The sequence below is a fragment of the Sorex fumeus genome, unplaced genomic scaffold, assembly GCF_029834395.1.
Source record: "Sorex fumeus unplaced genomic scaffold, SorFum_2.1 ptg000020l, whole genome shotgun sequence".
Classification (NCBI taxonomy): domain Eukaryota; kingdom Metazoa; phylum Chordata; class Mammalia; order Eulipotyphla; family Soricidae; genus Sorex; species Sorex fumeus.
Window position 1 is genome coordinate 5,738,129 of NW_026606077.1, and position 27,799 is coordinate 5,765,927.

The following is a 27,799-nucleotide window of genomic DNA, read 5'->3' on the forward strand; positions in this document are numbered from 1 at the left end:
TGAAACTCAGAGAGCACTTTCCTCTTTTCCTGGGTGACCCCCGAGAACCCTCCGGGCGGCTGCTCATTCACACTCCCTAGGGACTGAAACCTCTAGAAAAACAGTCTCAATGAACTGATTCGGATTGAAATGCCACATACACGCCTGAGTAAAAAATAGGAATGAAAAACATACTACCGGTCCTCTTGAAACGATTCTAAACACTAAGCCACAAAGACCCTACCAGCAGGCGCAATCTTCCCTGCTCTGTTTACCATCGCTCTCCTTAAACAGCACTTAATTCCATTTGCAGAAGAAATAGATCTCAACTCATAAAGAGACCTCTGACTGGGGAACTATTTTGGACAGGGATAAGAGAATCCCTCACGATGTCCACCTCGCTAATAGGGCGTTTCTCAGACGAGAATACTCATTTAGGGCACAGTGTGGGTTCCCAGTCGGGCACACATCTTGATTAGTGCTGACAGGAATGCCGCAGCTCTTACGTCCCCAAAGCCAGACAAACCAAGGGAGTCCCAGAGCTGCCAGACCTGTAAACTCTGGTAACAGGCCAGAGGACCCTGCACCGGGTCTCGAGACTGCTGAGAGCTAGCACCTCCTGGCCCACCTCACACCCACCCCACTTCCACTTTTCTCCACTAGCAAGTATATCTACACGCTGGCTTTTATACCAGATGTGACCAACGGATACCAAACAACACACACTCGAGGGCCAGGAGACAGCACCAGGCTTCCAGCATGTGCCCCGCAGGCACAGGGGCCCTGGGCACAGTCCCATCCCAGGTACCACAAGGCCTACCGAGCACCGCGAGATGTGAAGGGACCCAGCAGCACTGGGCGGCCAGAAAGAACATTTCATAAGCAGTGAGCTATCAAATGTTATCCACTGACACTGTACTTCATCGATTTGCTCGAGCGGGCCCAGTAACGTCTCCATCGTGAGACTTGTTGTTACTGTGTTTGGCATATCGAATATGTCACGGGGAGCTTGCCAGGCTTTGTGGGGGCAAGATACTCTCAGTACCTTGCCGGGCTCTCTGAAAGGGGTGGAGGAATCGAACTCGGGTTGGCCAAAACGTTATCCACAAAGTCCCCTATACTCTTCACCCAAGACAAGTTAGTTTCTTTTTCATTCAATTACTGGGTTTTTATGGGGGGGAGGGTATTTGAAGGGTGAGCAATAGTGCAGCGGGTTAGGCCTTACACACAGCCTACAAAACCGGGTCAGATCCCCAACACCACATACGGTCCCCCGAGTCCTGCCGAGAGTAACCCCTGAGTACAGAGCCAGGATTAAACCCTTTGAGCACTGCCTCTGGGTGTGGTCCCAAAACAACAACAACAACAAAAATACAAGTAATTACTGTAGGGTTTTTTTTTTTTTCTTTTTGGGTCACACCTAGCAATGCACAGGGGTTACTCCTGGCTCACACACTTAGGAATTACTCCTGGCCGTGCTTGGGGGACCATCTGGGATGCTGGGAATCGAACCCGGGTCGGCCTCGTGCAAGGCAAATGCCCTCCCCGCTGTGCTATCACTCCAGCCACGGGGTTCATTTTTTTTTAAGGGGAGGGGTGGTCAGGCCCATGACCCGACCTTAATGCCTTAAGGTTTCCTTTCTCTGGCTTTAGCTAAGTACACCAAATGAAGCCTAGAAGAGGGGTAGAAAGAGAGGGAAAAGCTCTTATTATGAGATGCTAAATGTGCTCCTACTGTTTTTTTTCTCTCACACCCGGCAGTGCTCAGGGCTGACTCTTGGCTCTGTGCTCAGGGATCATTCTTGAAGAGGCTTGGGAGACCATCTGGGGTGCCTGGGATTGAAGGCAAGCACCTAGTCACTGTACTATTGTTCCGTTCTGTCTGTTTTTCTTTGTAAAATCGTTCTTAAAAAAGAGAGAGATTCTAAATGTGGAGAGCTGGGGAACACAGCATTAGAGTCCTTTACCTTGCATTTGAAGACCTAGGCTTGATCCCTAAGACTGGGGGGAAAATACTAAAGAAGCTATTTGACCTTTTTTCAATTCTATCAAAACACATTTTACAGAAAAATGAAATTTAACCTTTTTTTTTGGGGGGGGGGGTCACACCCGGCGATGCTCAGGGGTGACTCCCGGCTCTGCACTCGGGAATTATTCCTGGCAGTGCTCAGGGAATCAATCATATGGGATGCTGGATTCGAACCCAGGTTGTCCATGTGCAAGGCAAACGCCCTACCCGCTGTGCTATTGCTCCAGCCCCGAAATCTAACATTTTAATAAGAGTTTTGTCTGGAAATTCAATGTGCACTTTAGGAGGTGTGAGGACGCAAACACACACATGAAGCAGGTGTATTTCAGTTCCTACGATGGGTGGGAGAACACTGCCAGCAAGCCTGTCTTCTTTCTTTTCTCATTAAGGTCAATCATACTCTGATCTCAGGAGTGTGTGTGTGTGTGTGTGTGTGTGTGTGTGTGTGTGTGAGAGGAGGTAATACTTCCTGTAGTGTCCAGGTCAGTTCATGACACTGGGCCATGCGGTGTTGGCAAGTGTCAGGGACCAAGGCATGTGCTGTACTGTCTGGGCCACCTTCCACATGACACCTACACGCCCTTTTACATACTACACTGCTCAGCAGTCAATGCTTTACAAACACCGCCAACTTTAAAGCGTTTCCGAAGTATTTCTAACTAGAGGAATTCTGCAAAGATGACAAGAATATCTCACTCTGGATGGCATTTTTTCATACTGAACAAACTCCTTTCATTTTGGCATTTTCCTTTGCCATCCCAGCTTTAAAAATCCTCTAAATCCTCACTCTCAAACGATTGAGTGTGTAAAGTCATCATTCAGGGGATGTTAAAAAAAAAAAAATGACAGAGGAGCTGGAGAGACAGTGCCTGCCCGGTACACAGTCAAGCTGGGTTCGACCCCCGCATCCCATATGGTGCCCGGTCCCGGCCAGGAGTGATTGCCGAGTGCAGAGAGAGGAGGAACATCACCGGGTGTGGCCCCAAAACAAAACAAAACAAAACAAAAAGGGGCGCAGAGAGAGATGACAGCGTGGGCAGGGCACCTGTCTTGCATGCACCTCAAGAGTTCAACCCTGGGTACCACCAATGGTTCCCAGAGCCCAACAGGAGCGATCCCTGAGCATCACCAGGTGCGGCCCAAAACACAAAACTCAAGCAAACAAAAAAGAACGATTTGAGCTGTAATGGCTCCCAACGGTACAGACCAGGTCTGGAAGTCTCCCCGTCTTCTAGATCTTAGGCCGTGTGCCCCTCGCTCCTGAGTTGTTCCAGAGATTATTTGTGAGCGGGGGAGCTAGTCGCGGGTTAGGAGGCATGACTTCTCGGCTCCAACGGCCAGCGCGAGTCCGAGCACTGCACAGTCTAGCCACTGATGGCCCTGACCCACCCCAGGATCGCGGCACGCAGGCCTGGAGGGCCCTGCAAATACAAAACCCATAGACTTAAAAATAGGCTTATTCGGTGCCTGCACAGACATCTCATTCCACCTTCACACCAACCTCACAAAAGCCAGAATCCCCAGCCTCATGTCCCAAGGCAGAGGCAGTGGTAGCCTTGGCGGGTTCCGGACAGCTCAGCTGAGAAAGTCAACAGTGGCTGCCACCCCTCCCCCTTCTTGGGTGCTACTTGTTTTGGGGGGCTACACCCTGCCTGGTGTTCAGGGCATCACAAACGCTGGGGTCCCAACCTGGGCCTCCTGAAGAAGGCGAAGGGCTGGCTGCAGCCTCTTGAACTCCGCCCGGGACGCCCCCCTCTTTCCACCCCAGGGCCAAAGTTCTTCCCCGGGACCATCACAGCAAACCCAAATCACGAAATAACTTTTTCTCAGGAACAGAAACGCTTCCTTAGGGCCCCCAAGTGCACAGACCACCACCTGGGCGAGTTTGCTGCCGGGCCAATTCATCACCCCTCTGCATCTTGACCACTAACATCAATCTCTACGCGTTTCTGGTTCCAGCCCCTCACAGCAGGGACCCTCACAACTCCCAAGGAGAGAGCACTGCCGGGTGCAGACTTCTGGCCCGACCGGCTCAAATACAGCCGGGGAGGGGCGGCCGGACTCATCATCTGCCCATCAAGTGCCTCTGCGCCGTCTCACGTGCACCCTTGCACCAGCCCTGGGACCCCCCTGCCAAGCTTGCCCGGGACAACCGGCTTTTGGCTAACGACAGCAACAGCACAACAGCACAACAACAGCAGCAGCACGACCACACAAGAGCAGGGGTGCTGAGAAGCAAGGTCCCAGGTGGGCGCCACTGCGCATCTCTGCAAACCCGACAGCACGACCCGAGCAGACGGAGGGGTGGGTCGGGGGGCACAGGAGAGGGGCGCGCGGGGCGGCTGTATGCCGAGCCCCCCAATGGCATTCGGTACCCCCGTTCTCGGCTGGGGCCGCGAAGACCCCCACCCACAGGCGGACGCAGGGGAAGGGATGTCTCCTTGCCCCGGAGAGCAGGGGGACGAGCAGGGCAAGCAAAGGAGACGCGGCTCCGACCCAGAACACAGGGTCCCACGAGCCCGGGGGTCCGAGCCCCACGCGGCCTCGAGAGGGGGCGGGGGGCGCGGGGGGGCGCGGGCCGAGCAGCCGCGGGGCGGCCGGGGCCGAGGCCGGGGCGCTGGACCCCGGCAGCTGCGCGCCCCGAGCGGAACGCGGACCCCCCGGCCGGCCCGTCCCCGCCCAGAACCGGCCCCGGGGCCCGGCGGAACCGCCTGCGTGTCACTTCCCCCCCACCCCGGCGCCCGCGCCGCCCCGCCCGCCCGCGCCGCCCCGCCCGCGCCCGGCCCGCCGCGCCCCGGCCGCGCCCCCGCCGCCAGCCCGCCCGACTCACCGGCCCGAGGGGCTCCTGCGGCGGCGGCGGCGGGGGATGCCTCGACCCTCCTCCGGGCGCACGGCGCGGCAGCCTCCCGGACCGCCAGCTACTCGCCGGATGTGCGTCACTCCCCGCCCCCGGGACTTCCGGCCGGCGCTGGCCCCGCCCCCCGCCACGTCACGGCGCTCGGCCTCCCCGGCGCTGCCCTCCCGGCGACGCGGGGGCGGAGGGGCGGGGCTCGGGGCGGAGGGGGCGGAGCTCGGGGCGGAGGGGCGGGGCGGAGGGGCGGAGGGGCGGGGCTAGGGGCGGAGGGGGCGGGGCTCGGCGCGGAGGGGCGGGGCTCGGGGCGGAGGGGGCGGGGCGGAGGGGGCGGGGCTCGGGGCGGGGCCAGGGGCGGGGCTCGGCGCGGAGGGGCGGGGCTCGGCGCCACGTACCGCGGGGGCGGGGGGCGGGGGCTTCCTGCGCTGCCCGAGCTCCCGAGACGTGGCAGTGCTGGCGGCCAGAGGACGGGGCTGGGTCCAGCGCTATCCCTGGACGCTAGGGAGCGCGGCTGCAGAGCCCGCTGTCTCCCCCGCCCCCCTCCGCTCCGGGCGCCGCTAACCTCATCGGGACCAGATTAGGCCTGGGACCTGGGCCCAAGGTGCATCCTGCTGATTTAAATCCCATTTTTCCAGTCATCGCCCGTTTTCAGAACAGTTACCGTTCATTGAACACTTTTGTGCAGGCAGTGCAAGGAGTGTTCGGCATGCCCCGTCGCATTTGGCCCTGGGCAGTCTGAGGAAGCCTATATGTACACTGTATTGCATCCCTATTTTACAAAAGCAATCGGAGTTTAAAAGTGGAGTAGGAGCTGGAGCGATGGCACAACGGGAGGGGCGTTGGCCTTGCACACAACCGACCCGAGTTCGATTCCCAGCATCCCAGACGGTCCCCTGAGCACCGCCAGGAGTGATTCCTGAGTGCAGAGCCAGGTGTGACCCAAAAAGCAAAATAAATCAATAAAATAAAAATAAAAATGAAGTCAACTTAACAAGTTTATTCTGCTAAGAAGTGGCAAAGTTTGGCTCCTACCAGACTGTCTTTGACATACTGTTTTCTCACAGGTTTCTGAAGACAGCCCTGAAAGTCCAGTGGGGCCCGCTGGCCGTGCCCAGATTCTTGCAAAGCTTCCGGTCTCAGAGGCACGAGTTGCAGGTTACTGGGCGCCTGACACACAGCCCTTCCCAACCAAAGGTCCAAGCCAAAGGCTCAGGTCACTGGGTTGGGGTGAAGATTTGGATTACCCCCACAATTTGGGGTGTGGGGAGTTAAGGGCATGGTTGCAGTACTGCTGTGCACCATATGCCTAGCCTGGCCCTTCCTCTGCTGTCCCACAAGCAACCCAGCCATTTGCAAAGGCACAAGACAAGGAGGTAGAAATGAAATTTTGGGGTTTTCCTAGAAAAAAGGGGTGTGAGGCCTGAGTAGAGTGCCTGCACTTGATGGACAACGGTTAGTATTTATTCTGTTCCTATTTTACAGGTGAAAAGACTAAAAGAGGGGCTGGAGCAATAGCACAGCGGGTAGGGCGTTTGCCTTGCACGCAGCCGACCTGGGTTCGATTCCCAGAATCCCATATGGTCCCCTGAGCACTGCCAGGAGTAACTCCTGAGTGCAGAGCCAGGAGTAACCCCTGTGCATTGCCAAGGTGTGACCCAAAAAGGAAAAAAAAAAGACTAAAAGAAAACAAATGATGTTTAGGGGTAGGAAGACTTATATATATACATATATATATATATATTCTCTTTAAGTAAAAGGATGGGCTGAAGAGATAGCACAGCGAGTAGGGCATTTGCCTTGAACATGGCCGACCCAGCTGACTGGGGTTCAATTCCTTCGCCCCTCTCAGAGAGCCCGGCCAGCTACCGAGAGTATCCCGCCCACATGGCAAAACCTGGCAAGCTATCCTTGACATATTCGATATGCTAAAAACAGTAACAAAAAGTCTCACAATGTTACTGGGCCCGCTCAAGCAAATCGATGAACAACGGGAGGACAGTGACAGTAAAATGATGAATTTCATACACTCTCAATTGAAGGTACTAGTAGAGTTAGTATGTCAAGTGTGTGTGTGTGTGTGTGTGTGTGTGTGTGTTTTATGCTACAATTTTCTTAAAAATCAAATGGAAAGAATAAACGATACAAATTGGGAAACTAACAGTCAAAGCCTGTGTAAAATTAAGGTGTCCAGTGTGATCTTTGCTTCTATTGGCTCTTGACAAACCCTTTGAGGTCTTCAAGAAAAGGAATGTACTCTTGGTACTTGGAGACTGTGCTCAGCTCCACCAATTCAAGATGGTGAAAAATCTTGAGCATATTTCACAGAAACAACAACCAGAATTGGAGAGAAACTACAGGGATTAAGGCACTTGCCTTGCACCAAATTGAACTCAGTTCAATCTCCTGTATTACAGAAGGTCCCCCAGAACCACCAGGAGCAGCCCCCTAACACAGAGCCAGGAGTAATCCCTGAGTACCACTGGGTGTGGCAAAAAGAAACCCCAAAGAACAAAAAGCTGCTTTAGATAAAATTTCACCAAAGCACTATAGTAACAAAAAGATGTTTGTCTCCTTTGCTGGATGTCAGGATGGCAGTACTCTGATCTTCAGCGTTTTTTTTTTTTTTGAAAGAAGGATTTTATATTGCTTAGCAGATAACTGATCGCATGAATGATCTAAATCAACATACAATTTCGGGGCTAAGTGCAGTTGCTGACTTGTTTGCCTTTCCCTCCACCATTCTAATAAAGTCATGTGATAAAAAGTCCACTGGGAAGAACACACAGAAGGTGAAAAATAAATATCCCAGTGATTTATTCCTTAGAAATATTGCTGATTACTGCTGCATTGCAAAAATTATAACAAGTGACACTAAAAATTTTTTTTAAATATTTAAGATATGTTTTTGTGCTTTATTTATTTATTTGCTTTTTGGGTCACACCTGGCGATGTACAGGAGTTACTCCTGGCATTGCACTCGGGAGTTACTCCTGGCATTGCTCAGGGGACCATATGGGATGCTGGGAATCGAACCCAGGTTGGCTGCGTGCAAGGCAAACGCCCTACCCGCTGTGCTGTCTCTCCAGCCCGAGGCTGAAAAATTTTTAATAGTCATATCTTTTCCCAGGGAATAGAAAATAGTGCAGCCTGTCTACATAGTTTTCTGTAGAATGTTACCTGTTCATCTTATTTTTGACAACCTCTCTTTCCTGTATCTTAAGCAGAACACTTTTGCTTCATGTTAAAGCCACTTAAAAATTATTTAAGGAATAGGGCTGGGGCCACAGCACAGTGGGTAGGGCATTTGCCTTGCACGTGGCCGACCTGGGTTCAACTCCCAGCATCCCATATGGTCCCCCAAGCACCACAAGGAGTAATTCCTGAGTGAAGAGCCAGGAGTAACCCCTGTGCATCGCCGGGTGTGAACCAAAAGCAAAAAAAAAAAAAATTTAAGGATTAATCTCAATTTATTCCTATCCTATGTTCCTCCCCATTTAGGGAATTTCCTTCCCATTCCCTTCTATTTTCCAATAAAGTTTTCTATTTAAAAGAAAAAGCCTCCCTAAGTCATATTTTGTGACAATATTTAACAGAATTAGCAGGACTCTCTCCAGATAGGAAGTGGCAGAAGCTGCAAACGTACCAATTAATTTCACAAATGTCAAATCACAACAGACATTCCAGTCTACTTCTCATTTTCTTTCTTTCCTTTTTTTAGCGGGGGCCTTACCTGGGAGTGCTAAGGAGCCACTCTTATCTTTGCACTCAGGAATCATTCCTGGCGGGCTCAGAAGACTATATGGGATGCCAGGGATCGAACCCAGGTCGGTTGCATGCAAGATAAGCGCCTTATCCACTGTGCTATCTCTCTAGCTCCTGCTTTCATTTTCAAATCTGTCTGTGTCAATAGACTAGAGACTGGCATTCACTTTTTTCTTTAATTAAATTTATTTATTTATTTTGCATACCCATCCACCAGTAACCATTTCCCACCACCACGGATCCCAGTATCCCTCCCACCCACCATTCCATCCCCATCCCACCCTGCCTCTGTGGCAGGGCATTCCCTTTTGTTCTCTCTTTCCTATTCGGTGTTGTGGTTTGTAAAAGAGTTAAGCCTGATTTACAGGGAAAAACGTTGGAGAATTTACTTTCCATTGACCACTTTATGTATAAGAAGATGTCGCACAGCCACATAAGCGGCCACACGGTTTGGAGTAAGAGTCCTGGTTCCTGCATAAGCCAGCTATGCTTGTAGAGGCTCATGGTCACCAGGGTTCCCTCTGGAGGAGGTGGGATGCGGCACCTACCCCATCTGGGACTTCCGGTGTTCTCGGCTCTCTTCGGGACCGGGAGCATTCTCGGTAGCTGTGGAGGCCCCCCCCCCCCAGGCCTTTCTTCTCTGTCTGGCATTCACTTTTGAGAGAAAGTTTTGGTATTTGTTTAAAGAGTTATTTTTAAATTATATCAGGAAAGAATATTTACTGCTTTACACAGTTTTTCCTGTTGGAGAAAGTTTCAAATTCAGCTTCAGCCCTAAATTCGGTTTGACAGATCACAACATTGCACTGAAGGAGCCTCTAAAATGGTTGAATTTCTGCATAAATAGCCAAACGGAGAGCAAGAGGGGGTGTTGAGCGCCCCATCTGTACCCTGCACCATGTGCATTTTACTACGATGCTAGTTTTCTTCTTTTTTCTTCATCTTCTTCCAAGAACTTTGAAAGGCACGTGTGCTAAGCATCTTATTATACACTCTAGGGTCTTCATTTAGGAACATTAAGTAACTTTGTCAAGGTCAAGTCATGCAGCTAAATTTTAACCTGGATCTGCCTGACTCCTAAGTCTTCCTAAGTTCCCAGAAGACCCTTTCTCGAGAGCCTAGAAGCATCTGCCTGCCTTTAATGACCTGAAATGGTAGAGCTCGCTGCCACCAAGGCAGAACTTGGCCTTCTGGCTTGCTCTGAGGGCACATTTGGCACCTGCCCAATCTGAGGCACAACTCCAGGAGATGGACCAGGAGAGCTGATGGCACTCACAACATTAGCTCTACAATTAGACTTGCTAATGCTTAGAGGGCTTCCGAGGGCAGGGAAAAGCCTCAAGTGTAATCCCAGCTCTGCCATATCTAAGTCTTTGGCAAACCACTAAATCCCACTTCATTTACCAGCGTTTCCTGTTGAAAGGAAAGAAAATGTGCCTAATGGTATTCCTTATTTAATTCCCAAGTGTTTGAGGTTTTTCTCCATTTCTGTTTGTGATTAACTTTCATTTGCAAGACATCATGGTCTGAGAGCATAGCTAATATCATTTCTGTTCCTCTGATTTTAAGGAGATACGTTTTGTGACCCAGCATGTGATCGCTCTCAGGGAATGTCCCACTGGAGAAGAGTGTGAAGAAAAATTGACTTTGAGGGTGTTGAAGAGCCCTGGAAAATTTTAGAGTCCATCTCTTTCATTTTTTCCTTTATTTATTTGCAGGGGTGGATTGGGTCACACCTGGCAGTGCTCAGGGTCACTCCTAGATCTCTACTCAGGGATCACTCCTGGTGGGGCTTGCGAGATCATGTGGGATGCTGGAGATTGAACCCCAGGCCGGTTGTATGCAGGACAACTACCCTACCCTCTTTACTATCTCTGTGGCCTCCCAGTTTTCCATTTTTCTTTTTGGGCTACACCCATAGTACTCAGGATTTACTCCTGACTCTGTGCTCAGGGCTCACTCCCGGTGGACCCGAGGGACCGTGTGGGTGCAAGGAATTGAACCCACGTCAGTTGTGTGCAAGACTACCTGCTATACTATTGCTCCAGCCCCCTCTTTTTCCCTTAAAGCCAGTGTTTCCTTGTTGAGTCTCAGTCTAGCTGATCCATCTTGAGGTGATAAAACAGTGTTGAAACAGTGTTTAAACAGTGTTGATGTCTCCAATTGTGTTGCTGTCGATATCTTCCTTCAGGTTTGTTAGCTGTTGACTAACTAAAGTATTTTGATGGTTCCTCAGGCCCCCAAAATCTATGCAGAAAAGACATTGGCATTCCTATATTCATTGCAGCACTGTTCACAATAGCTACAATCTACAAATAACCCAAGTGTCAAAGAACAGATGCCTGGATAACTTAGAAACTAAGATACACAAATGCAGTAGCATACTATAAACAGAATACTAGCTGGCTGTAAGAAAAGATGAAATCATGCAATATGCTACCAAGCGGATGGATCTGGACAGTATCATGCTGAATGAGGTGAGTCAAAAGTTCTGTCACTCTCCTTTGATCTCTCAAAGTCACACAGTAAGGCAGAACAAACTCTCAGAGACAACAAAAACCAGAACTGGTCTTCAGTAGGAAGTTTACCACAGAAGAGGGATGGAAAGTCAAGATGGGGAAGACGTTGGGACAAGAGTGGAGGGAAGTGTATATTTTGGGGGAAAGTGCAGAGAAGGATTGACTGTACATGAAACCCTATCATTAGTAATACTGTAAGCCACAGCGACTAAAATGTGTTTTCAAAGATTTTAGCGTGTTGGGGCTGGAGCAATAGCACAGCGGGTAGGGCGTTTGCCTTGCACGCGGCCAACCCGGGTTCGATTCCCAGCATCCCATATGGTCCCCTGAGCACCCCTAAGGGTAATTCCTGAGTACAGAGCCAGGAGGAACCCCTGTGCATTGCCAGGTGTGACCCAAAAATCAAAAAAAAAGTTGAGTGTGTGATGGGTAGAAAACCATCTAGCCTACATCAAAAGACTATATAGAGGCAGAAACAAAATGATCTGTGAAAAAGAAATCCACGGAAAGGAGCATAGCCACAGACGATGCTTATGAAACTCGTGTTGCACATCCAGGCTATGAAGACAGCAGGCAGGCGTGATGCCCCAGGCTCAGAGTGCTGCCTCAGATCCGGGCTGTTCAGAGCACCACACACAGACCAGCAGCACAGCAGCATGGGGAGAATGTTAGAACTGGTGTTTGTCTACGTGGGAGAGATAAACAGAGGGAAGATCAGTTGCCTTGCATGTGGCTGACCTGGACTCGGTCCCTGGCACCCCGGCTGATCTCCCAAGACCCATCAAGAGTTATCCCTGAGTGTAGAGCCAAGAGTAAGCACTGGATATTTCTGGGTGTGTCCCCCCAAAAAAGAAAAAAAAAGAAATGCATGCTATTAGGCCCTGCAGAATAAGCAAGTCTGGGGCAGGGTTAAATAGTATGCATTTCTTTTTTTTTTTGTTTGTTAGTAAGATTCGAATGTGCACATTTCAAACTTGAGGGTGCCTTGAGGGTAAGGACTCTTGATCTGATTCTTTTTTTGTTTTGTTTTGTTTTTTGCTTTTTGGGTCACATTCGGTGATGCACAGGGGTTACTCCTGGCTCATACACTTAGGAATTACTCCTGGCGGTGCTCGGGGGACTATATGGGATGCTGGGAATCGAACCCGGGTCGGCCGTGTGCAAGGCAAATGCCCTACCTGCTGTGCTATTGCTCCAGCCCCTGATCTGATTCTTTAGGTCTCAACCTTAAGAGGGCACAATCTACTTCTCAGTTATCCCTTAGAGAATCAAAAGATGCTTTGAAGATCATCCGATCCAGGAAGATGGAGCACTTGGCACAGGGGCTGCTCCCCCAACCCATCACCCAGAGCAGACATTGCCAATCAGTCAAGAGCCTCAGATGTTTCCGCTCTGTTTCACAACACGCCCCTGCAAGTCTTCTCTTTCTCTTGGAGGCCACATAAGTGCTGCCAACCCCACCTCCTGCCACCCTTTTGCTTCTCATCTTTCGTTACTATTTGCAGTTTAAATGTATTTTCCCAACTTTCCATCCAATTTAACATTTATCCTCTATTAAAACATTCAATTAATTAGATGGCTGATGGGCAGAAACAGTTCTATTAGGATGTTCTCATAGTGGGCTGGAGCGATAGCACAGCGGTAGGGCTTTTGCCTTGCACGCGGCCAACATGACCGACCCGAGTTCGATTCCTCCGCCCCTCCCGGAGAGCCTGGCAAGCTACCGAGAGTATCTCGCCCGCACGGCAGAGCCTGGCAAGCTCCCCGTGACGTATTAGATATGCCAAACACAGTAACAAGTCTCATGATGGAGACGTTACTGGGCCCGCTCAAGCAAATCGATGAACAAGGGGAGGACAGTGACAGTGACAGTTCTCATAGTGAAAATTCTGTTCTTCTGGCACAAGTGCTCTCTTTTGTCTGTCATGGGCCTTCTCTGCTCCCCCCACCTACACCAATGTTTTAGGCCAAGGGAAGGTGAACTTGGAGGCATTCAAAAGCCTAGGGTGTTGTGTCCATCAATCCCAGACTGGAAGAAGGACACCAGGAAGAGTTGAGCAGCTTGAGGTCTTAGAACACACCCTCTTGCCCTGCCAACCATTCCTTGTGGGGACAAGGAGCTGAACGTGTTGTTGTTTGGAAGGATGGTATGCTTAGCAGACTCACTTTGGTGATCTCACCCCAATCTGCCCACCTAAATTTTGGGGTTACTCCTAGCTCATGTACTCAGGAATTACTCCTGGCGGTGCTCGGGGGACCATGTGGGATGCTGGGAATCGAACCCGGGTCGGCCGCGTGCAAGGCAAATGCTCTACCTGTTATGCTATCACTCCTGCTCCCACCTGCCTCAAATTGCTGTGTGCAAAGAATTGAAAATTCAAGCGGCTGGAGTGATAGTACGGTGGGGAAGGTTCTTGCCTTGCATGCAGCCAACCCAGGTTCCATCCATGGTATCCCGGATGGTCTCCAAAGTCCACCAAGAGTGATACCTGAGCATAGAGCCAGGACTAAATCCTGAGCACCGCTGAGTGTGGCCTAGAAATCAAAAAAGGGAAAAAAAAGTAAAAATAAGAGTGGTGTTCTGAACTCTGTCTCTGTTCACATGTAAGAGGAGACTAGTGTTCCCTTAGCCCGTGTTTTTGGAAGGCTGTCACTGTCACTGTCCTCCCGTTGTTCATCGATTTGATCATTAAAAACCAGAAAATAGCACAGATCGATATTCTGACTGGCTCCAACTGTAAGTGGCAATTGATGGCAAATTCTAGGGGCTGAAGAGACAGTACAGTGGATAGGGTACTTGCCTTACACCCGGCCGACAAGGTTCAATCCCTGGCACTGCATATGGTTCCCCAAGCACCTCCAGGAGTGACCCATGAGCACAGAATCAGGAGCAAGCCTCTGCTGGATATGCCTGCCCCCAAAAATGAAAACGAGAACAGTGCAGTCTTCTGCCCCCGCGCCTGGGTGTTCCTCGCCAGGGCCCCTTGGAGGGGAGCGGGTTGAGCTTTCCTCCCCGCCCCGACCAGGGCTACAGCAGCCGAAGACCTCCAGGACCAGCCACCACCATGCTGAGACCACTCTCCTCACACATGAAGGTACTGGCAGAGGGACAAAGCCATGCGGGTTCCAGGGCCGAGACCTCCAAGCCTACTCGGATTGGAGTCGAGCATCTTCCACCCAGATCCTCCAAATTCCAGTAGGCGGGGGTCACACCCACCACCTGGCCCCCTAGCGCCCTGTAATCCCATCAGCGGCCAAGACTCAGAGACTATAAAATTCAGATCCCAGAACCGTGTGGCCGCATTCGTGGCCGCACGACATCTTATCAAAACTTTTTTTTTTATGACATCTTATTGTCTCATTCCTACTTTGGACAAACTTGCAGGCTATCGAATGTAGCCTGCCCACAGGGCAGAGTCTGGCAAACTCCCTGTGGCGTACCCAATATGCCAAATACCAGTAACAATGATGGGTCTCATTCTCCTAAAGAGCCTTGAATATAATCTCAGGGCTAGGATGAAGGAGACGTTACTGGGGCCTGCTCGAGGCAATCGACGAATAACAGGATGATGAAATGAAAATGAAAATGGGTCTTAAATATAATGAATCAATAGAAATATAGTAGTGTTGCTTATACAATATAATAAATAACAGATAATAGAGCTCAAACTCACTGACATACATTTCTTCACCCCTTAGGTTGGCAGAAATCTTTTTTGGGGGGGTGATGCACAGGAATTACTCCCGGTTCATGCACTCAGGAATCACTCCTGGCAGTGCTCGGGGGACCATATGGGATGCTGAGAATCAAACCTGGGTCGGCCGCGTGCAAGGCAAACGCCCTACCCGCTGTGCTATATTGCTCCAGCCCCAGGAGAAATCTTTACCTACAGCCGTCAAGGCTATTTGAAATGGGATAGTTGAGAAAGGTCCCATCAGGTGCTACTGGTCAGGATCCGAAGGGTTTCTGGCTGTGGAATGTTCAGGGCTGATAGAACAGGAGGCAGGAGCTCTGAGGCAGGAGAGGGTGTGCAGGTTCCAGGAACATGTGGAACGCCATTGTCCCCAGGCAACAGGAACAGGGAAGGAACAGCAGGAGACAGTGGTGAGAGGTGTGGGGGAGGTGCCAGCCCTGGGCAGCTTCAGATGCTGGCAAAGACCCAACCCTCCGGGTAAAGGATCTCATTACTCAGGGAGAGGAAGCAGCACACATGCCGTGTTCATCTTTCCTGCTGCCTTCCTCTCCTCCACAGCCCCGGGTGACACCGAGCAACCAGGCAGAAGCTGCCTGTGTACCTAATGGGCTTGGAGAACCTGGGCACAGGGGAGCCAGATGTTTCATAACGGACAGCAAGCAAAGCCGCCTGACCTTTACCCAGAGGGCGGCAGTGAATTAACCTTTCCTGACCCAATCGGAGACACTTAGCCGCCCAAGGCTGTTCAGTCATTCAGTGATCATCTCTGAGAAGCTAGTTCAGACAGACACACGTGGAGCTCGGCTCTGAAGAGGGTAGAAAGTTGCGGAGATCAAATCTTTGTGGGCAGGGGTGGGGTCTTGGCTTTTCTTGCGAGCGATGAGTGTTCTGGAGAGCTGGAGGAGGGCTGGCGCACAGGAGTTTCACGCATTTTACTCCCCCAGACATTCCCAAGGGTAGGGAAAAAGACCTCAGGAGCCACAACGGGTACTGAAAAAGAGAGAGCTATATTGGTTAGGATTTTCCAGAGAAGCCAATAGTAGATACTTAGATAAAGGCTCGGCTCTTCACTCGCTACCTGTCTGAATGCAAGGTTCCATCTCAATGGAAAACCAGCAGGACTGTACTACTGTACAAGAAGGGAGACATCCATGACATTGGCAACTATCACCCGATCTGCCTATTGTCTGTCATCTACAAGCTGTTCACTCGAGTCATCCTGAATAGGATTGGCAGAACACTAGATGAAGGACAACCATGCGAGCAAGCCGGGTTCCGCAAAGGATTCAGCACCATCGACCATATCCACACGATAACCAAGCTCATTGAGGTTTCTCGGGAGTTCAAGATGCCGCTCTGCTTAACGTTCATTGACTTAAAGAAGGCCTTTGATTCTGTTGAGACGGAAGCGGTCATTGAAGCCCTAGCCAATCAGGGCATTCAAGCCCAATACATCAGGATCCTCCGTGAGCTGTATTGCGGATTCACTACCAGGATCTCACCATTCTACAAAGAAGTGATCGTTGATGTCAAGAGAGGGGTGCGGCAGGGTGATACCATTTCACCGAAACTCTTCAGTGCCACCCTCGAGAACATCATGCGACGACTGGAATGGGAAGGAATGGGAGCGAAGATAGATGGTCGGCAACTACACCACCTCCGCTTTGCTGATGACATTGTTTTAATAACACCAAACATCAGCCAAGCGGCACAAATGCTGGCCGACTTTGACCGTGAGTGTGGAAAGGTAGGACTACAGCTGAATCTTACGAAGACAATGTTTATGAGAAACAGCCTTGTTCCTGACGCCCCATTCGCTCTCAATGGAACGACCATCTCCGAATGCAACAGCTATGTGTACCTAGGTCGAGAGGTCAACATGACAAATGACCTGGCACCCAAGCTGCGCAGGAGGAAGAGAGCGGCTTGGAACGCCTTCAAGAACGTCGAAGAAATAGCTAAGAGGACGAAGAACCTCCGGCTCCGGGCACATCTCTTTGATTCCACTGTTCTTCCTGCATTAACATATGCCTCAGAGACCTGGGCCCTACGCAAACAAGATGAGAACACTATTCAGGTCTCCCAAAGAAGATAGAAAGAGCTATGCTTGGAATATCACGTTTCACTCAAATGAGAGAAAGAATCCGGAGTTCTGACATCCGTCGACGATCAAGAATCAGGGACGCTGTGTCGTTTGCCAAGGTGTCGAAAATCAGATGGGCTGGTCACGTAATGAGATTTAAAGACGACCGCTGGACTAGAGCTGTTACTGACTGGATTCCACGGGATGTCAAAAGACCATGTGGTCGCCCACCTACCAGATGGTCAGACTTCTTCCTCAAGATCATGAACGATCGGTTTGAGGCCCTTCATGTTCCCGGAGCGAACAGATGCCATTGGGCTACACTAGCACGCGACAGGGACAAATGGAGACGTTACTGGTGCCCGCTCGAGCAAATCGACGACTAACGGGAAGTTAAGTGATTAAGTGATTAAGATAAAGGATAGACGGACAGATGGATCAACAGATGGATAATTAGAGAATGGATAGACAGACGGATGGATGGATGGATTTTTAACTAGATAGAAAACGGATAGATGGAAGTTTAGATAGGTAGATAGATGAAACAGGTTGAGGAGTCGGTTTATGCAGTTACGAAGTCCCAAATGAAAAAATCAGGGCTTTTCTTCATTTTAAGGCCTGAATATCTACTGAAGTAAGTCCAAGGGTCCAACGGTCCAAGAACCAGGAGATCTAATCAGGGAAGATGGCTGTCTCAAGGACAGAATTTAACCTTTTTTTGCTTTTTTTTTCTTTTTAATTTTTTGGGGGTCACACCTGTCGATGCACAGGGGTTCCTCCTGGCTCTGCACTCAGGAATTACCCCTGGCGGTGCTCAGGGGACCCTATGGGATGCTGGGAATCGAACCCGGGTTGGCCGCGTGCAAGGCAAATGCCCTACCTGCTGTGCTATCGCTCCAGTCCCTTCCTTTGCTTTTTTTGGTGGTTGTTCTGTAAGGACTATGCTGGCCGGCCCTGATTGGTAAGGTGAATTTGACTCAGTGTTCTGAATTACATGCTAATAATTTCAAGAAACACCACACTCACACACACACACACACACACACACACACACACACACACACACACAGAGCAGTGTTTTACCAGCTCCCTGGGCATTGCGGCTGAAAAATGGAACAAATAAAAATCACAGCATCTACTGAAATTGTCCACAGAGGGGGGTCATGGGTGACCTCAATAAATAGGGTTTAAGGGGAGTGAAGGTTTTGGGTACTTAACTGAGCAACCTGAGGAGAGACCATGAGGGGGAACAACTGGGCAGTGGCCCAAACGCCTCAGGAAAAGTGACTACAAAGAAGGGGAGAGGCCAGGAAGACAAAGGGTCACGGATAATGAAAATTGAGGATTCCTTCCAGATCAGTATGGTAAAAACGGGAATACCATCCAGGTTAGCACCCCAAATGTCATTTGACTTGGAGTAAAACATAAATGTTTCCCCTTTTATCAGCTGGGAAGTTTCATATAATATGAATTAGAAAAATTGCTCTGAAAATAATACAGACTTCAAATATTCCACGACTTTTGATTTCATGCATTTTACTCCCTGATTTGCCCAAGACCATCCAGATTTGGGGTCAGAGCGATGATAGCACAGTGGGTAGAGCGTTTGCCTTGCATGCGGCCGACCTGGGTTCAACCCTCAGCATCCTGTATGGTCCCCTAAGCACCATCGGGAGTAGTTCCTGAGTGTAGAGCCTGGAGTAATCCCTGAGCATTGCTAGATGTGGCCCAAAAAGAAATTAAAAAAAAAAAAGACCATCCAAATTTATAGCTATTAGTTCAGCATCTGGGACATTGCTTGTCTCTACTACTGGGTAATCAGGATGGCAAAAAGCTTCCTCTTGGGGTTGGAGGGAGAGTACAGCATTCAGGACACTTGCCTCACACGCCACTGACGTGGCTGAATCCCAAATGCTGCATATGGACCCCAAGCATGACCAGGCATGAGCACAAATCTTGGAGTAAATCCTGAGCACATTCAGGTAAGACCCAACTCCACCCTCACCCCCACACAAGATAAACTCCAAATGTTCCTCTGGCCTCAGCAATTGGGTGACTCAAACTAGTGATTCATAGGATACGTCATCACATGCTAACCTGTATAAAAGATCCAGGGGGCCAGGGACGGCCCCGATGGCTCTCCTTCCGGCCGCCCGGGTTAGGCTGGGGGTGAGGCAGGGGCCAGGCCGCTCTCCTAGCAGGGGCAGCCCGGGCCCTGGGCAGACGGAGAAGGAAATGAGGGCCAAGTCGTTTGACCGATCAGTTGTTTCTTCCATTCTCCCTACGCACCTGCCCCAGTCTCTCTGAGCCTCCCATTCTAGTGTTAGGTCCGAGCTCAGGACAGCCTCACCTGTCAAGGAAAACTCCGAGAGACCAAGTCCATGCAAAAGCAAGAGGTTTATTCGAGCATGCTCGGGCTCACAGCATGACCGCAAACCGTCAGTGACTGAGAGCCCCAAGCCCCTTCAAAGGGGGCTTTTTATAGGGCATCTTCCCGTGCATTTCAGAAAAGCCCACTCACAAGTCATCCAATACATTTGAACTATTACATTAGAAGCTGCACACAGGCAGCCAATCATTTTGCAACAAGCCATCAGCACCAGTCACTCTCTTCTGTACCTGTTACCAGGCCATCCCAACAGGCAGTCAATTAGGCCTTTTCTGGCCCTATGGCCATATTAGGTGAATTCCAGGGCAAGAAAATACCTCATTTGGCTTTCTCCGACCTTGTGGCCTTATTTGGCGAATTTCTGGGGCAAGGAGGAGATGGGGGTACTTGGTGTTGTCAACCTGCAGGGCGGGATATGGTCTAGGACTTGCTTTGCTAGGGCCCAATTGTCATGGGGCTATCTTTCATTAGTCTCACACTGCCCCTCATTCCCGTCTCCTCCTGTCTCTCCCACTCATCCCTCCGCTCCATCTGGCAGCCTGGGCTCTCTCTCTCCAAGGGCCTGCTCCTGTGTTCCTCTACATTCTTCCCCCTCGGTCTCCCTTGCTGGTCTCTCTGCGCTCCATCTTGCTGCCCTCTTCTTTCTCTCATCCCTCTCATCTCCAACTCCCCTGCACTCTGACCCTGCACCCAGCCAGGTAGCCAGATCAACTAAGAAAGCCCTTCCTGACTGCCCACAGGCAAAATATCTCTTAAGGTGTTTTTCTCCCTTCCTCAATCCAATAACGCAATCAACATCTTAATACTAGTTATTTTTGTATGGACACAGTAAGAGATACATTGAGGCTTCTAGGGAAGCTCTCCTGGGAACATCTTGCCACAGACTCAGACTACAGTGCTCAGGCCAGATTAATCATTCCTAACCCTAGCAGGGTCCAAATCTAGTTGTTATTTTTTGGATCATGACAGATTCTGCCCATGACCAAGCTCTTAACTTACAGTTAAGCATTAGGCACTTTGGCCAGGCCCATCTCGATGCCAGGGCAGCACATAGCTCACCGCTTGCCCTGGGTCCATCAGTCCCTCGTCGGGACCCTGCTTTTGTGGGTGCTAGGAAGTAAGGGCAGCTGAGATGTAAGTGGAGAGAACAGATGCCCAGGAGGAAAATATCATTTAGAGTCAAATGACTCTCACCTAACAAAAGCATTGCATTTACTACTGTCTTCCTGTGCCCAGACAAAAAGGACATTCTCTGAATAAACTATGCAAAGGACATAAGGAGAAGAGAAAAACAATATTGACAAGTCAACAGAACACAAAGAAAGAAGTTTACAAATAAACACAGAGGAATGGGAGCACTGTGATGGGAGCAACCCAGTAAACCTAAACTGAGGCTGAGTCTTGGCCACTGATGGGATTACACGGCCCATGCTGTAAAAACACCTTAAGAGGTAACTGACCCACGCTGGGGGTCAGTTGGTGGGTGTGACCCCTGCCTACTGGAATTTGGAGGATCTGGGTGGAGGATGCTCAGCCCCGATCCAAGCAGGCTTGGAGATCTCAGCCCCGGGACCCGCATGCCTTTGTTCCTCTGCCAGTACCTTCATGCATGTGGAGAGTGGTCTCAGCATGGTTGTGGCTGGTTCTGGAGGTCTTCGGCTGCTGGGGCTCTGCTCTGAGAATCCCAGAGACTATAAAACCCAGCTCCCAGAAGAGAACAGCAGAGAGTCTCCTGCCCCCGCACCTGGCTGTCCTCACAGGGGCCCCTTGGAGGGGGGTGGGTTGAGTTTCCCTCCCCGCCCCGACCAGAGCTCCGACTGTGCTTGGGGGTCTCTCCAAGTCCATTGAACTATCCCCCCTACCCCTCTTCCTTTTTTAAAGAACAAACCTCTTTGCAGCTTTACAACTCGTGTATCTCAATGGACTTTAATGTCTAGAGTCTTAGCAAGAGAATGTGAGGCCTTTTATTCTCCCCACACCTTTTTCTTTTTTTTGGCTTTCTGGGTCACACCGGGCAATGCTCAGGGGTTACTCCTGGCTCTGCACTAAGGAATTACCCCTGGCGGTGCTAGGGAGACCATATAGGATGCCAACGATTGAACCTGGGTCGGAAGTGTGCAAGGCAAATGCCCTCCCCAACGTACTATCGCTCTAAACCCGAGGTCTTTCATGACCTGATTCAGGTCTATCTTCCTTGCCTGCCTCCTTGTCTTCAGTCTCCAATGCACAATCAGCATCCCAGATACCTACCCACAAGACGCTGGGTTTCTGGAACATGTCATAGGGAGTTTATCAAGAATTATGGGGCTGGAGAGATAGCACAGCGGGTAGGGCGTTTGCCTTGCACACGGCCGACCCGGGTTCGATTCCCAGCATCCCATATGGTCCCCTGAGCACCGCCAGGAATAACTCCTGAGTGCAGAGCCAGGAGTAACCCCCGTGCATCGCCAGGTGTGGCCCAAAAAGAAAAAAAAAAAGAATTATGTTCAGGACTGGAAAGATAACTCAAAGGGGTGAATTCAAGCTTTGTATGCAGGAAACTCAGGTTCCTCCCTGGCACCACGTGGTCCCCAAAAATTTTGGGGAGAAACCTCCACGCATAGAACTGGGAGCAGCCCCCAAATAAACCCAGCTGTGACCCAAATAATTCCCCACAAAAAATGTATTCAGCAGTATTGAATGCTCTATTTACTGTATTATTTTTATCTGTACTATATTTACTCCAGCTTAAAAGAATTAGGTATATCTATAAACAATGACAACATTTCTAAAGTTTTCAAAAACATGCATATTAAAAAACTGAACTGCATACTTTTATACTATTAAATATAAGTGTGCAGCACTGTCCTCCCGTTGTTCATCAATTTGCTCGAGTGGGCACCAGTAATGTCTCCATTGTGAGACTTGTAAAGAAAAATCGATAAAGAGTCATAACAAACTGGTAACTATGGTTAATGAGAAGAAGGGAGTGGAACTGATAAGATGTGAGGAGAACTATGCCTACCTTTAAAAATGCTTAGCAGGGGCTGGAGCAATAGCACGGCGGGGAGGGCGTTTGCCTTGCACGCGGCCGACCCGTGTTCGATTCCCAGCATCCCATATGGTCCCCTGAGCACCGGCAGGAGTGATTCCTGAGTGCAAAGCCAGGAGTAACCCCTGAGCATTGCCGGGTGTGACCCAAAAAGCAATAATAATAATAATAATAAAACAAAAATGCTTAGCATATGAATAATTGAGTTTTTAAAATAAATATAATGGTGAATATGTGTGACAGTGTGTATTTGTCAAACTAGATCAACTCAGCACAGTGAGTAAATCTTAATCTATGCAGATTTATGCCAAGTGAAATAAACCAGATTGAAAAAGGACAAAAATGTGTAATTTCACTTACACACGGAATCTAAAAATACCAGACTCATAAACAAGAGAGTCAAGTGGTGGTCACTGGAGCTTGGGAGGAGTGAGGGGGCTGTGATGCGGCAGGAATACAGAGATATTGGTCAAAGGACACAATTTCAGTTATCCAAGGTTTATGTAATATTAAAAGTTAGTTTGGGGGCTGGAGCGATAGTACAGCGGGTAGGGCGTTTGCCTTGCACGCGGCCGACCTGGGTTCGATTCCCAGCATTCCATTTGGTCCCCTGAGCACTACCAGGAGTAACTCCTGAGTGCAGAGCCAGGAGTAACCCCTGTGCATCGTCGGGTGTGACCCAAAAAGAAAAAAAAATTAGTTTTATTACCAAAACTGCAGGAGGCTAGATTTGACCCACGGGTCGGTCACATTCCGTTGTGATGGAATACTACAACCTCATCCCTTGACTCCATAACATGAATATCTTTTCCATGTCAGCTCAAGCTGTGATTCCTTCTTTTATAGCTACATGGTACAGATAATAATATATTTAGCCATTCCTCAGTTGGACATTTGAATCTTTCTCCAGGTTTTCCTAGGCAAAACAAAGTTGTTATGTACTGTATGCTGGTTTGACAATTCCCTGAACTGAGAGTAGAAGTATCTACTCAAAGGATAGGATGAATTTTAAATTTTCGTGGCGATTACAAAATGGTTTCCAAGCTTTTTTTAAAAGTTCCAATGACCTCATAACCTTCTGCTTTTCATTGCTTCATCTTCCTCCTGGTGAGAATTTTCTGTGACTTTAAAGATTTTGTAATAAGGAAGGAAAGACCAACAGAGGGAGGAGTGAATTACCAAGTTTATCACCCTTAAAGAAATACTTGCTCACCACGAGGCAGCTTGCACAATATTCTTATCAACGTAAAAATAAGCTTCCTGTTGCCAGACTTGCAAAAAGCAGGTGGGAGAGCGTTCTCAAACGGGAAGAGCATCCAGTGCAGAAGTGTGATCTAAGCTCTTGCAGAGCAACTGTGTGGACCAGAGAGACCACTATAGCTCAGCTATAATGCAGGGCTGATGGGAGAAATGAATTTTGAATTTCAATGTAAATTCTTTATTTTATTTTATTTTTTTGCTTTTTGGGTCACACCCGGCGACGCAAAGGGGTTACTCCTGGCTCATGCACTCAGGAATCACTTCTGGTGGTGCTCGGGGGACCATATGGGATGCTGGGAATCGAACCCGGGTCGGCTGCATGCAAGGCAAACGCCCTACCCGCTGTGCTATCGCTCCAGCCCCATCAATATAAATTCTTATTCAAATCTTTATGCAAACTGAGACTTCAGACAGCCTGATCTGAAACAAAGAATGTGCTGGTCACACTCGGCATAGTTGCATGGTTTTGGCTTTTGAGACACAACCCGCAGTGCTCAGGAGCGATTCCTGGCTGTGTTCAGGAGTCCCCGAACAGCGGACTTCCTCTTTACTTTTCGGATGGTCCTGGGAGTTGACTCCAAGACCTCGCACATGCAAGGCAAGTGCTCTCCTGCTGAACTAGATCCTCGGCCACACTGTGTGTCATCAAGATACAGTTAGAAGCGTTCAGCCCTCACTGAGCACTGCTATGACGGGTCATGGCACCAGGCCCTTCATCTACTTTCTCTCCAGCATGTTGATGATGGATTTATAACCATGACCGTTTCGCAGGTGGGAAAACTGACACCTCTGCAGGTCATCCATGGTTTTCATTTTTTTTTAATCTGCAAAGTCCTGGACCTCCAGGGCCAGCCACCACCATGCTGAGACCACTCTCCGCACACATGAAGGTACTGGCAGAGGGACAAAGCCACGCGGGTTCTGGGGCCGAGACCTCCAAGCCGACTCGAATTGGAGTCGAGCATCTTCCACCCAGATCCTCCAAATTCCAGTAGGCGGGGGTCACACCCACCACCTGGCCCCCTGGCGCCGTGTAATCCCATCAGCGGCCAAGACTCAGAGACTATAAAATCCAGATCCCGGAACCGCGTGGCCGCATTCGCGGCCGCTCGACATCTTTTCAGAACTTTTTTTTATGACATCTTATTGTCTCATTCCTACTTTGGACAAACTTGCAGGCTATCGAATGTAGCCTGCCCACAGGGCAGAGTCTGGCAAACTCCCCGTGGCGTACCAAACATGCCAAATACCAGTAACAATGATGGGTCTCATTCTCCTAAAGAGCCTTGAATATAATCTCAGGGCTAGGATGAAAGAGACGTTACTTGGGCCTGCTCGAGGCAATCGACGAATAACAGGATGATGAAAAGAAAAAAAATGAAAATCTGCAAAGTAGCACTGTAGCACTGTCCTCCCGTTGTTCATCGATTTGCTTGAGTGGGCACCAGTAACGTCTCCATTGTGAGACTTGCTGTTATTGTGTTTGGCATATCGAATACGTCACGGGGAGCTTGCCAGGCTTTGCCGTGCGGGCGAGATACACTCAGTAGCTTGCCAGGCTCTCGAGAGGGATGGAGGAATCGAACCCGCGTGCAAGGCAAATGCCCTACCTGCTGTGCTATCGCTCCAAAGTACGGGAAAAAATAATAAAGAGATGCAGGAATCCACACAAAATTTATGTACACCTTTAGGGGCAATGCACCAGGACACAGGCATAGGATATAAAGCAGCAAAATACCTTTTTTGCAAACTGGATGGCAATTTCTACAACTCTGCAGACTAGCAATCGAAAACTATGGGTTAAGTACTTAATTTAGTTTGGGGGACACATCTGGCTGTGCTCAAGGGACCAGACGTGGTGCTGGGGGTGAGACCCCGGTGTGCTGAGTGCAAGTTATCCACCTTAATATCCAATATCTCTTTGGTTGGGGTTAAGTAATTTAACCTGAGTTATTTAATCAAGTTTGAATCCTAAGCTTACAGAAAAAAAATGTCATCTCATACAGCACTGAACACTGGTAAAAACCCTAACCAAAAAAGATACACAGAAGCTGGAGCAATAGCACAGCGGGTAGGGCGTTTGCCTTGCACGCGGCCGACCCGGGTTCGATTCCCAGCATCCCATTTGGTCCCCTGAGCACCGCCAGGAGTACTCCTGAGTGCAGAGCCAGGAGTAACCCCTGTGCATCGCCAGGATGTGACCCAAAAAGCAAAAAAAAAAAAGAAAGAAAGAAACTCAAAGGGAATAATGTATCCCTGGAAATTTATCCTTAGTGAACAATCCCAAAGAGGGGAAATAACCTATGATAACAAAGACTGAAACACTAAAACCCAATGTTTAACTAAACAGGAATGGCTAAGTGATTAGCTTAGTGGGTAATTAAAAATCCATTAACGGGGTTGGAGAGATAGCACAGCGGGCAGGGTGTCTGCCTTGCACGCGGCCGACCCGGGTTTGATTCCCAGCATCCCAGATGGTCCCCTGAGCACCGCCAGGAGTGACTCCTGAGTGCAGAGCCAGGAGTAACCCCTGTGCATCGCCAGGTATGACCCAAAAAGCAAAAAAAAAAAAAAAAAAAAAAAATCCATTAACAGTGACGGTGTATGGGGGCCAGAGGGATAGTACAGTGGGTAGGTGTTTGCCTTGCACACAATAAGCCCAAATTCAATCCCTGGCATTCCATTTTCAATCCCTGAGCACTGCCAGGAATGATTCCTGAGGGCAGAGCAGAGAGTAACCTCTGAGCATCGCCAGGTGTGCCCCGCCCCCCAAAAAAACCCAATACAAGAACCTATTAACAATGATGGCACAGATGAAAAAAACGATGTAGAATAGTGCGCAAACCCCCAGTCCCAATGTCAGATGAGTGGGCGAAAGCTGTTTCGACCATTTACTGGCACCAAACAAATTACTTCTAAGGAACTTTATATATACTGGCTTTTTTTGCCTTTGGAGTCACACCCGGCAATGCTCAGGGATTATTTCTGGCTGATGCCCAGAGGTTATTTCTGGCTCTGCACTCTGGAATTACTCCTGGCGGTGCTCAGGGGACCATATGGGATGCTGGGAATCGAACCCGGGTCGGCAGTGTGCAAGGCAAACGCCCTCCCCACTGTGCTATCGCTCCAGCCCCTTTATATATATTATTGTAAACATATACTTACTATATACACTACACGGTGAGTGTATATTTAGCTATTTAAACATATTTGTTATTGCAGTTATTTTGGGGACCACACCCGCAGGACCGGGGATCAAACCATTTCCCCACATGCCAAACATGCGCTCAGGCCTTTGAGGTGTCTCTGTGCCCCCTTTTCTGGTGAGACATAAAGGAGGTCTGTAACATCAGCTTCCGAGTACCTGGCACTCTCCTCCACGCTGCTCCCTTACATGCAAAAATGAGACTGAATTTCTGTTAGAGGCATGGCCGTGAGGCTTCATCAGCCAGCGTGAGAGAACACCCATGGTACTTCACTTTGGCCAGAGGCGACTCATGGCTATAGCAAGACTTCAACCTCTCCTCAGAGATGAAGGCACCTGGTCACGTGGAGGCAGCAGCGAGGCCAGCCTGGGGACCACGGCCCAGATTGAGACTTTTGTCCTCCGAAAGAAACCAGGGAGAGGGCTGGAGAGATAGCACAGCAGGTAGGGTGTTTGCCTTGCATGCGGCCGACCCAGGTTCGATTCCCAGCATCCCATATGGTCCCCTGAGCACCGCCAGGAGTAACTCCTGAGTGCAGAGCCAGGAGGAACCCCTTTGCATCACCAGGTGTGACCCATAAAGCAAAAAAAAAAAAAAACCATGGAGATTTGGGGCGTGGCTGAGCATAAATCAACCTGCCAGGTAAGTGAACTTACCTGTCTTCCATGATATCCCCCCAGTATTTAAAATAAGTCCCTGACAGGAAATTACAGTCTCAAGAAGTATGGAAGAATCATGTCATCACCCTTTGCCCTTCAAAGCAATTTTTTTTTTCTTTTTGGGTCACACCCGGCGATGCACAGGGGTTACTCCTGGCTCTGCACTCAGAAATCACTCCTGGCAGTGCTCAGGGGACCGTATGGGATGCTGGGAATCGAACCTGGGTCGACTGCGTGCAAGGCAAACGCCCTACCCGCTGTGCTATCTCTCCAGCCCCAAAAGCAATTCTTTTTTGACGCTTGTCTATAAGTAACTTTGGTCCAGCATCAGAGATG

General features: G+C 49.6%; 1 protein-coding gene across 2 annotated transcripts in view; it reads right to left on the reverse strand.

The window, feature by feature from the left end:
* Nucleotides 1-27,799, reverse strand: part of SAR1A (secretion associated Ras related GTPase 1A) — a 94,406-nt gene that overhangs the window by 12,806 nt on the left and 53,801 nt on the right. Inside the window, exon 2 of one of the 2 annotated variants that reach the window (XM_056113389.1) lies at nt 4,839-4,893. The gene's annotated coding sequence lies outside the window, so the exon portion shown is untranslated. Of the gene's footprint in view, nt 1-4,838; nt 4,934-27,799 lie in introns of those variants that run through there. The other variant, XM_056113388.1, reaches the window with a different exon arrangement.